Here is a 10673-nt window from a genome sequence, read left to right as displayed (position 1 = left end):
TTTTATGAGTTCTGCTGCAGCAGACTTAAACGTACTGGCCTAACCACCCTGAATGATCAACGGAGCTCATAGCTCAGCACTTGAGCTCCTATAAAGTACAGACCACCTCCTCAAGCAGCTCCCTGACCCCTGTATATCCAAAGAGTCACCTCAAAGAGGACTGATCAGACTGACATTTGGCAGGCATCATTCTGGGACAAAGATAGCAGAAGAAGAAACCGGTAGCACCCCTCACTGTTCCGCAGCTGCTACAGGTGTACCCCAGAGAAGCAGGGCCTAGAGTGGACCTCAGCAATCCTACAGCAGAGGGGCTAGACTGTTAGAAGGAAAACTAAGTAACAGAAATACTTCATCATCAACAATCTGGGTGCCCGCTCAGAGACCCAATCGAAAAGTCAGCAACTACTCAGACAATAGGTGGATAAACCCGCAAAGATGGGAAGAAACCAGCGCAAAAAGGAGGAAAACACCCGAAACCAAAACACCTCGCCTCCTACAAAGGACAGAAACTCCTCACCAGCAAGGGAACAAAGCTGGACGGAGAATGAGTGTGATGAAATGACAGAATCAGACTTCAGAAGGTGGGTAATGAGAAACTTCCGTGAGCTAAAAGAACATGTTCTAAATCAATGCAAAGAAACTAAGAACCTTGAAAAAAGATTTGAGGAAATGATAACAAGAATGGACAACTTAGAGAGGAATATGAATGAATTGAAGGAGCTGAAAAACACAACACGAGAACTTCACGAAGCATGCACAAGTTTCAACAGCTGAATTGACCAAGCGGAAGAAAGAATATCAGAAGTCGAAGATCAACTCAATGAAATAAAATGAGAAACCAAGATTAGAGAAAAAAGCACAAAAAGGAATGAACCAAGTCTCCAAGAAATGTGGGACTATGTGAAGAGACCTAACCTAAGTTTCATAGGTGTACCAGAATGTGACGAAGAGAATGAATCCAAGCTGGAAAATATGCTTTAGGATATTATTCAGGAAAATTTCCCCAACCTAGCAAGGCAGGTCACAGTCAAGTCTAGGAAATACAGAGAACACCTCAAAGATATTCTGCAAGAAGAGCAACCCCAAGGCACATAATCGTCAGATTCACCAGGGTTGAAATGAAGGAGAAAATTCTAAGGGCAGCCAGAGAGAAAGGTCGGGTCACCCACAAAGGGAAGCCCATCAGACTCAGAGCAGATCTCTCGGCAGAAACGCTACAAGACAGAAGAGAGTGGGGGCCAATATTCAACATCCTTAAAGAAAAGAACTTTCAACCCAAAATTTCACATCCAGCCAAACTGAGCTTCATAAGTGAAGGAAAAATAAAATCCTTTGCGAACAAGCAAGTACTCAGAGATTTTGTCACCACCAGGCCTGCTTTACAAGAGCTCCTAAAAGAGGCACTACATATAGAAAGGAAGAATCAGTACCAGCCATTCCAAAAACATACCAAATGCTAAAAAGCATCAACAAAATGAAGAATCTGCATCAACTAACGGGAAAAACAGCCAGCTAGCATCAAAATGGCATTATCAAATTCACACATAACAATATTAACCCTAAATGTAAATGGGCTAAATGCACCAATCAAAAGACACAGACTGGCAAATTGGATAAAAAACCAAAACCCATCAGTGTGCTGTATCCAGGAAACCCATCTCACAGGCAAGGATACACAAAGGCTCAAAATAAAGGGATGGAGGAAGATTTACCAAGCAAATGGACAGCAAAAAAAAGCAGGAGTTGCAATTCTCATCTCTGATAAAATAGACTTTAAAGCAACAAAGATCAAAAGAGACAAAGAAGATAATTACATAATGGTAAAAGGATTGATACAACAAGAGGAGCTAATGATCCTAAATATATATGGACCCAATACAGGAGCACCCAGATATATAAGGCAAGTTCTTAACGACTTACAAAGAGGCTTAGACTCCCACACAATAATAGTGGGAGACGTTAACACTCCACTGTCAATATTAGACAGATCAACCAGACAGAAAATTAACAAGGATATCCAGGGCTTGAACTCAGATCTGGAACAAGCAAACCTGATAGACATTTACATAACTCTGCACCCCAAATCCACAGAATATACGTTCTCAGCGCCACATCACACCTACTCTAAAATTGACCACATAATTGGAAGTAAAGCACTCCTCAGCAAATGCAAAACAACTGAAATCATAATAAACAGTCTCTCAGACCATAGTGCAATCAAGCTAGAACTCAGAATTCAGAAACTAACTCAGAACCGCACAGCTTCATGGAAACTGAACAACTGGCTCTTGAATGTTGACTGGATAAACAATGAAATGAAGGCAAAAATAAAGTTCTTCGAAACCAACGAGAATGAAGACACAACATATCAGAATCTCTGGGACACATTTAAAGCAGTCTCCAGAGGAAAATATATAGCAATAAGAGCTCATATGAGAAGAGTGGAGAGATCAAAAATTGACACCCTATCGTCAAAATTGAAAGAGCTAGAGGAGCAAGATAAAAAAACTCAAAACCTAGCAGAAGACAAGAAATAACTAAGATCACAGCAGAACTGAAGGAGATAGAGACACGAAAAACCCTTCAAAAAATCAATACAACAAAGAACTTTTTTTTATAAAAGATCAACAAAATAGACCACTAGCCAGACTGATAGAAAAGAAAAGAGAGAACAACCAAATAGATGCAATAAAAAACGATAAAGGGGAAATCACCACAGATTCCACAGAAATTCAAACCATCATCAGAGAATATTACAAACAACTCTATGCACATAAACTAGTAAACCTGGAAGAAATGGATAAATTCCTGGACTCCTGTGTTCTCCCAAGCCTAAACCAGGAGGAAGCTGAAACTATGAATAGACCAATAACAAGGTCTGAAGTCGAGACAGCAATTAAGAGCCTACCACTCAAAAAAAGCCCAGGTCCAGATGGGTTCACAGCCGAATTCTACCAGACACACAAAGAGGAGCTGGTACCATTCCTTCTGAAACTATTCCAAATAATCCTAAAAGAGGGAATCCTTCCCAAATCATTTTATGAGACCAACATCATCCTGATACCAAAACCCGGCAGAGAGCCAACAAGAAAAGAAAACTTCAGGCCAATATCCATGATGAACATAGATACAAAAATCTTCAATAAAATACTGACAACCGATTGCAACAGCACATCAAAAAACTTATCCATCATGATCAAGTAGGATTCATCCCGGGGATGCAAGGCTGGTTCAACATACGCAAGTCTATAAACGTGATTCACCACATAAACAGAACCAAAAACAAAAACCACATGATTATCTCAATTAACACAGAGAAGGCATTTGACAAAATTCAACAGCGCTTTATGCTAAAAACTCTCAATAAACTCGGTATTGACGGAACGTATCTCAAAGTAATAAAAGCCATTTACGACAAACCAACAGCCAATATTATACTGAATGGGCAAAAAGTGGAAGCATTCCCTTTGAAATCTGGCACTAGACAAGGATGGCCTCTTTCACCACTCCTATTCAATATAGTACTGGAAGTTCTAGCCAGAGCAATCAGGCAAGAAAAAGAAATAAAGGGTATTCAAATAGGAAAGGTGGAAGCCAAATTGTCTCTATTTGCTGACGACATGATAGTATACCTAGAAGACCCCATCGTCTCAGCCCCAAAACTCCTGAAACTGATAAGCAACTTCAGCAAAGTCTCAGGATATAAAATCAATGTGCAAAAATCACAGGCATTCCTATACACCAATAACAGACTTAAAGAGAGCCAAATCAAGGACAAACTGCCATTCACAATTGCTACAAAAAGAATAAAATACTGGGGTGGAAACACGCAGGCTGACTGGGTTCGGCGTTTACTTCAACGCCGCGATTTGGGGACCAGGAGCTGATGCCTAGACACTTTTATTAGCTTTAATAGAAGAGAAATGGAGGAGCCATAGAATATTAGAGATGAATTCAGGAAGGCCCGAGACCATGGAAAAATTGCCTGCTCTCTACACTATTTTCCATGGAGAGGTTGCTATGGTGACAGACTATGGAGCCTTTATCAAAATCCCAGGCTGTCGGAAACAAGGTCTGGTCCATCGAACTCATATGTCATCCTGTCGGGTGGATAAGCCCTCTGAGATAGTAGATGTCGGAGACAAAGTATGGGTGAAGCTTATTGGCCGAGAGATGAAAAATGATAGGATAACAGTATCCCTCTCCATGAAAGTTGTCAACCAAGGGACTGGGAAAGACCTTGATCCCAACAACATTATCATTGAGCAAGAAGAGAGGCGGAGGCGGTCCTTCCAGGATTACACTGGGCAGAAGATCACCCTTGAGGCTGTTTTGAACACTACTTGCAAGAAGTGTGGCTGTAAAGGCCACTTTGCAAAAGATTGTTTCATGCAACCAGGTGGGACTAAATATTCTCTGATACCTGATGAGGAAGAGGAAAAGGAAGAGCCAAAGTCAGCAGAGTTTGAGAAGCCCAACCCCACAAGGAATTCTTCTAGAAAAAGAAAGAAGGAGAAGAAGAAAAAGAAACATAGAGACAGGAAGTCGTCTGTTTCTGACAGCTCAGACTCTGAGAGTGAAACAGGCAAGAGGGCAAGGCACACATCAAAAGACAGCAAGGCAGCAAAGAAGAAGAAAAAGAAGAAGAAGCACAAGAAGAAACACAAGGAGTGAGAGTAGAAAGAGTGTGGGGTGGTTGAAAGTAAGAAACCAGGAGCCTTGTGCTTTGAGGCTCCTGGAAACACTCAATAGTGAGAATATAGCCTCCCACCCCATTAACTTTGCTTCCATGGAGATGGCTTCCCCTCTTACAACAGGCAGGTTTGGGAGTTAGCGGTCAGAAGCAGCTGCCTGAATGAGTTGTTATTTCCTTATCACTCCTGGCCCCTTTGCAAGTGAACCCTGCAGCTCACCCATTCATTCACCCAACTTCCTTCATTCAGCGGGAGGTTCCATTATCCTCTCCAGCTGCCACTGCCGGAGCTGGATTCCTGTAAGAATCCAGGCTAGAGCCAGAGACTGTTGTGGAGGTGAATCTGGCTGTAGTTGGAGAAGAGTGATTGGACCCTTCCTATTGGTCTGTTCTGGGCCAATTGGTGGGTGATCTCTGCTGCATCCAACATGGGAGCAGAGAGAGACTGGCAGCAAGAGGCAGAACATGGTGAGAAGTGGTGCTCACTTTTCCCATTCCTCCTAACATAGTTCTGCTATGCTAGAAGTGACATCCAGTGGTCACCACAGCTAGAAAAAAATCTGCAGTGTCACTTGTATATTGCATTCCAGCAGACCACTGAACCAGACAGCTGAAGCCAAGATCATTGTTCTACTTTGTATTTATTCCTCTGTGAATCAGTTGATTCCACTTCAGGTCCCTGCTTAAATTCCTGTCGCTAAATGGAAATGTGTTTGGTTTAAAAAAAAAAAAGAATAAAATACCTAGGAATACAACTCACAAGGAACGTAAGGGACCTCTTCAAGGAAAACTACAAACCACTGCTCAACGAAATAAGAGAGGACACAAACAGATGGAGAAACATTCCATGTTCATGGTTAGGAAGAATCAATATTGTGAAAATGGTCATATTGCCCAAAGTAATTTACAGAATCAATGCTATCCCCATCAAGCTACCAATGACCTTCTTCACAGAACTGGAAAAAAACACCATGAACTTCATATGGAACCAAAAGAGAGCCCGCATAGCCAAGTCAATTCTAAGCAAAAAGAACAAAGCGGGAGGCATTACACTATCAGATTTCAAACTATACTACAAGGCTGCAGTAATCAAAACAGCATGGTACTGGTACCAAAACAGAGATATAGACCAATGGGACAGAACAGAGGCATCGGAGGCAACACAACATATCTACAACCATACAATCTTTGATAAACCTGACAAAAACAAGCAATGGGGAAAGAATTCCCTGTTTAATAATTGGTGTTGGAAAAACTGGCTAGCCATGTGCAGAAAGCAGAAACTGGACCCCTTCCTGACACCTTACACTAAAATTAACTCCTGATGAATTAAAGACTTAAACGTAAGACCTGGCACCATAAAAACCCTAGAAGAAAAATCTAGGAAGAACCATTCAGGACATAGAAGTAGGCAAGGACTTCATGACCAAAACACCAAAAGCATTGGCAACAAAAGCCAAAATAGACAAATGGGACCTAATGAAACTACACAGCTTCTGCACGGCAAAAGAAACAGTCACTAGAGTGAATCGCAACCAACAGAATGGGAAAAAATTTTTGCAGTTTACTCATCTGACAAAGGGCTGATATCCAGAGTTTACAAAGAACTCAAACAGATTTACAAGAAAAAAAAAAAAAAAAAACAAGCCCATTCAAAAATGGGCAAAGGATATGAACAGACACTTTACAAAAGAAGACATACATGAGGCCAACAATCATATGAAAAAATGCTTATCATCACTGGTCATCAGAGAGATGCAAATCAAAACCACATTGAGATACCATCTCATGCCAGTTAGAATGGCAATCATCAAAAAATCTGGGGACAACAGATGCTGGAGAGAATGTGGAGAAATAGGAACACTTTTACACTGTTGGTGGGAGTGTAAATTAGTTCAACCATTGTGGAAGACAGTGTGGTGATTCCTCAAGGACCTAGAAATAAAAATTCCATTTGACCCAGCAATTCCGTTACTGGGTATATATCCAAAGGACTATAAATCGTTCTACTATAAGGACACATGCACACAAATGTTCATTGCAGCACTGTTTACAATAGCAAAGACATGGAACTAACCCAAATGCCCATTGATGATAGACTGGATTGGGAAAATGTGGCACATATACACCATGGAATATTATGCAGCAATCAAAAATGTTGAGTTCGTGTCGTTTGTAGGGACATGGATGAATCTGGAGAACATCATTCTCAGCAAACTGACACAAGAGCAGAAAATGAAATGCCACATATTCTCACTCATAGGTGGGTGATGAAAAATGAGAACACATGGACACAGGGAGGGGAGTACTACACACTGGGGTCTATTGGGGGGAATAGGGGAGGGACAGTGCGGGGGGAGGAGCTGGGGAGGGATAGCCTGGGGAGAAATGCCAAATGTGGATGAAGGGGAGGAAGGCAGCAGAACACACTGCCCTGTGCAACTATCTTGCATGTTCTGCACATGTACCCCAACAGCTAAAATGCAATGAAAAAAATACAAAATTTAAAAAAAAAAGAATTAGCAGATTTACAGATGAAGTATCTAAAATCGTGAAACCCGCGCTCTGTGTCTACAACAAACATCTTCCATCACTTGCTTTTCCCTACCTCTGATCCCACTCCCAGAGCACTGCAACAAAAGCCCAGAAAAATGAGGGTCTGGGAACCCATTAGTAGCCCCCGGCTCCATATCCACTTGTAGTTTGGTGAAAATGAGAAGCATGGATCTGATCAGTTGGGCCTTTAGAGATGCATGTCAGATCTACATGACTAATATGATCTTTGAGCAACTAAGAAAGGAGGGATTTTCTGTTTCTCAAGTCCCTTGCCTCAGAGTCAATTCAGTGATACAGTCCAAGAAAGGACCTGTAGCCTAGGACATTTAACAAATTCATTTATTATGCTATCAGGACCCCTAGGCAAATCCATCCAAATGTGAGTGCTGACTTCTTAGGAACTGGACGAGTGAGCCCAGGTACTGTAAAGGAGCACCTATGACTTGTTTACCAGGCCTAAGTCACATAATCACAAGAGCCCAAGAATATCAAATAATCCACATCAAATTTTCAAATGTCAAAACATGATATGGTCTCAATTTCCAGGCCATGTTTATTATTAAATGATGTTCTAGCCCTTTGGCAATATCTGCTATTAGAACAAGGGCTGGTGGAACAGGCCACAGTAAAATAGACAAGACCTAGGAATTCAGGAAGTTTCCCTCGGTCAGGAGAAGTCTGAGGCTGGGACAAGTATGATATGGTTTGGATGTCTGTCCCCTCGAAATCTCATTTTGAAATGTAATTCCCAATGTTGGAGGTGAGGCCTGATGGGAGGTGATTGAATCATTGGGGCAGCTCCCTCATGAATAACTTAGCACCATCCTCTTGGTGATAAGAGAGTTCTTGCTCAGTTGGTTCGCATGAGATCTGATTATTAAATAGAGTCTGAAACCTCCCTGCTTTCTCTCTTTCTGCTGTCACCATGTGACATACTTTGCCTGCTCCTGCTTTGCCTTCCACCATGATTGTAAGCTTCCTGAGGCCCTCACCAGAACCCAAGCAGATGTTGATGCCATGCTTGTACAGCTTACAGAACTGTGAGCCAATTAAACCTCTTTTGTTTATAAATTACCCAGTCTCAGGTATTACTTTATAGTAACACAAAATGGACTAACACAAGGATTTAAGGATTTAATTATAGGGTTTAATGATTTTGTTATTGCAGGCTTGAGTACATGGTTGTTTGACTCCAAAAATAGGTTGAGAATCATATTAGACCTAAGAGGGATAAGAGCAGGTAAAATGTGAGAATAAGTATCCACAGTGACAAACTGAACCAAGAACCTGGCTATTGGCCAAGCAGAAGTGAGGCAGTTAACCAATGGCCATCCAAGTAATTGGCAATTGCCAGAGTCCAGATTAGCAGCTGATGAATTATCAAGGAATGATGATTCAGTGGGTATTGGGCATTGGGTAATGCCTAGGCAGTGGCAGCTCCAAACACTAGGCAGTGGGTATTAGGGATTCAGTTCCAGATTCAGATTAGTAAACAGGTTTTTTTGTGTGTGTGGGAAATCTAGTTGCACTACTAGGATACCAGGCAAGGAATCAGACACTGGGGAGGAAAGACATGGAAGGGCTCCAATTGTGGCGGTACATATGTTCTGTGTCAGTAGAAAAATATGACTCAGTGCCGCATTGCTGAATTAATTGTTTTCTTCAAACTCTTCCTGACTGGTGGCCTCTTCCAGCCTATTATTCATAACATAGCCAGAGTGAGCTTTTGAATACTCTAAGCTGATTGCATTGTTCTAGTTGCTCTTAGGATAAAGACCAGATGCATTATCAATTTCTAGAATGTTCTGCATGGTTTGGCTCTTGCCTGCCTTTTTAGACTCATCTCCCACCATTTCTCCTTTCATTCGCAGCACTCTAGCTGCACTGGTTTTCTATAAAATCCTCAGCTCTCTACTGTCTCTCAAAGCTGTTGCACATTGTGATTCCTTCTCCTCAGAGTGTATGTTACCTCTTTTTTCATCCTTCCGGTCTCAATTTAAATGTCACAACATCAGGAAGATCTTCTCTGATTTCTTTGCCTAAAGAAATGACCCCTTATTCTTTATAATGGTTCCACTGACCACCATCATTTACAGTTACAAGTCATACCCACTATCCTTGCCTAACATGACCAGTGAGCTCACCACCTCCTATGCACAACTTTCATCAGGCTTTACCTCCCCAATATCCTGATCATTTCACCACAATTCCCCACTGTCATGCATATCACCATACCCTCTAGCTCCACCCACCATCGCCAACCTCGTCCACCCATTCTATAACCCATGCTCCCCTTTGCCCCATCTCTCCACCAGTCCCAGTTAGCTACACTTAAAGGCCCACACATTACCATCAGCCACACCATCCCTTGCCTATCAAGCAGCTCCAAACACTAGCAGCCCTACCCCACCACCTCTCCTAATGAGCCCAGGCCCTCCTGCTTATGGTTCGGGCATCAGCCAGCTTCAATAGTGTCTTCTTTGATCATTCAGTCTGGATAAAGTTTCCTTGTTTTCTTTTCTCATAGCCCCCTCCCTGCCCTTCTTCTTCACAGTTCTGATCACAGTGCTAATCATACAGTACTTTTGGTGATTGTGCTTAGTGGTTGGAACCCTCACAGGGTTTGTGTCTATTTATTCATTGCTATTTCCCATGTACCTAGACACACAGTATATCTCAAAAAAATTGTTGAATCTTATTGTATCAAGTGTTACAGTTTAAAGAGCTCAAGGCTCCAATCAGCTAAATAATGTACTAAGGGTTGCATGTCTAATAAGTGCCAGAGGTGGGATTCAAACCCAGATCTGGCTGACTATAAATCCTGTGGGTTCTTAACCATCAAGCCAGTGGTTTTTGCCAGTCCGGCAGCATCAGCCTCACTTAGGAACTCATTAGAAATGCAAATTCTCAGGTACTGCCTCAGATTTACTGAATTAGAAACCATGCAAGTGAGGCCCAGCACTTTGTGTTTTAACAGGTCCTCCAGGTGATTCTGAGGCCCACTCAAGTGTGGGAACCACTGCTCTACATGACATTGCTTGTTATATGGTTTCCACTTGGTAAAAGATCCATGTTGCTCTTGGTCTATGCAAATAGCCCTAATGCTACTTAGCACCGGGCTCAGCATATGATAGGTGTTTAATGAGTATGTGTTGAATAAGTGAATTGAGCTCTTGGGTACATTAGGTTTTGAAAGACATGAATAGGTTTTTGTCATCAAAACCACAGAGGGACAGTGAAAATACCATAAAATTTTTTTTTTTCATAAGGGACATGACACTTGCGGGGAGCAAAGTTTTCAAAATAGAATTATTGATTACCTTCTCCTTTCCCCCTCCTCCTTTCAGGTCAGTATTTTCTGTGAAAAGATTGTCTCTGACCCCTATGGTTCATATTGATAGCCCTCTTATTTGACTTCTTTACG

The 10673-nt window shown here is 41.8% G+C and overlaps 1 pseudogene; it reads left to right on the top strand.

The window, feature by feature from the left end:
* The first annotated feature begins 3817 nt into the window (after nucleotides 1-3817).
* Nucleotides 3818-5401, top strand: LOC100413677 (zinc finger, CCHC domain containing 17 pseudogene; annotated as a pseudogene).
* The last annotated feature ends 5272 nt before the right edge of the window (nucleotides 5402-10673 follow it).

The sequence above is a fragment of the Callithrix jacchus genome, chromosome X (assembly GCF_049354715.1).
Source record: "Callithrix jacchus isolate 240 chromosome X, calJac240_pri, whole genome shotgun sequence".
NCBI classification, from domain to species: domain Eukaryota; kingdom Metazoa; phylum Chordata; class Mammalia; order Primates; family Cebidae; genus Callithrix; species Callithrix jacchus.
This window is presented reverse-complemented; position numbering and strand designations above follow the sequence as displayed.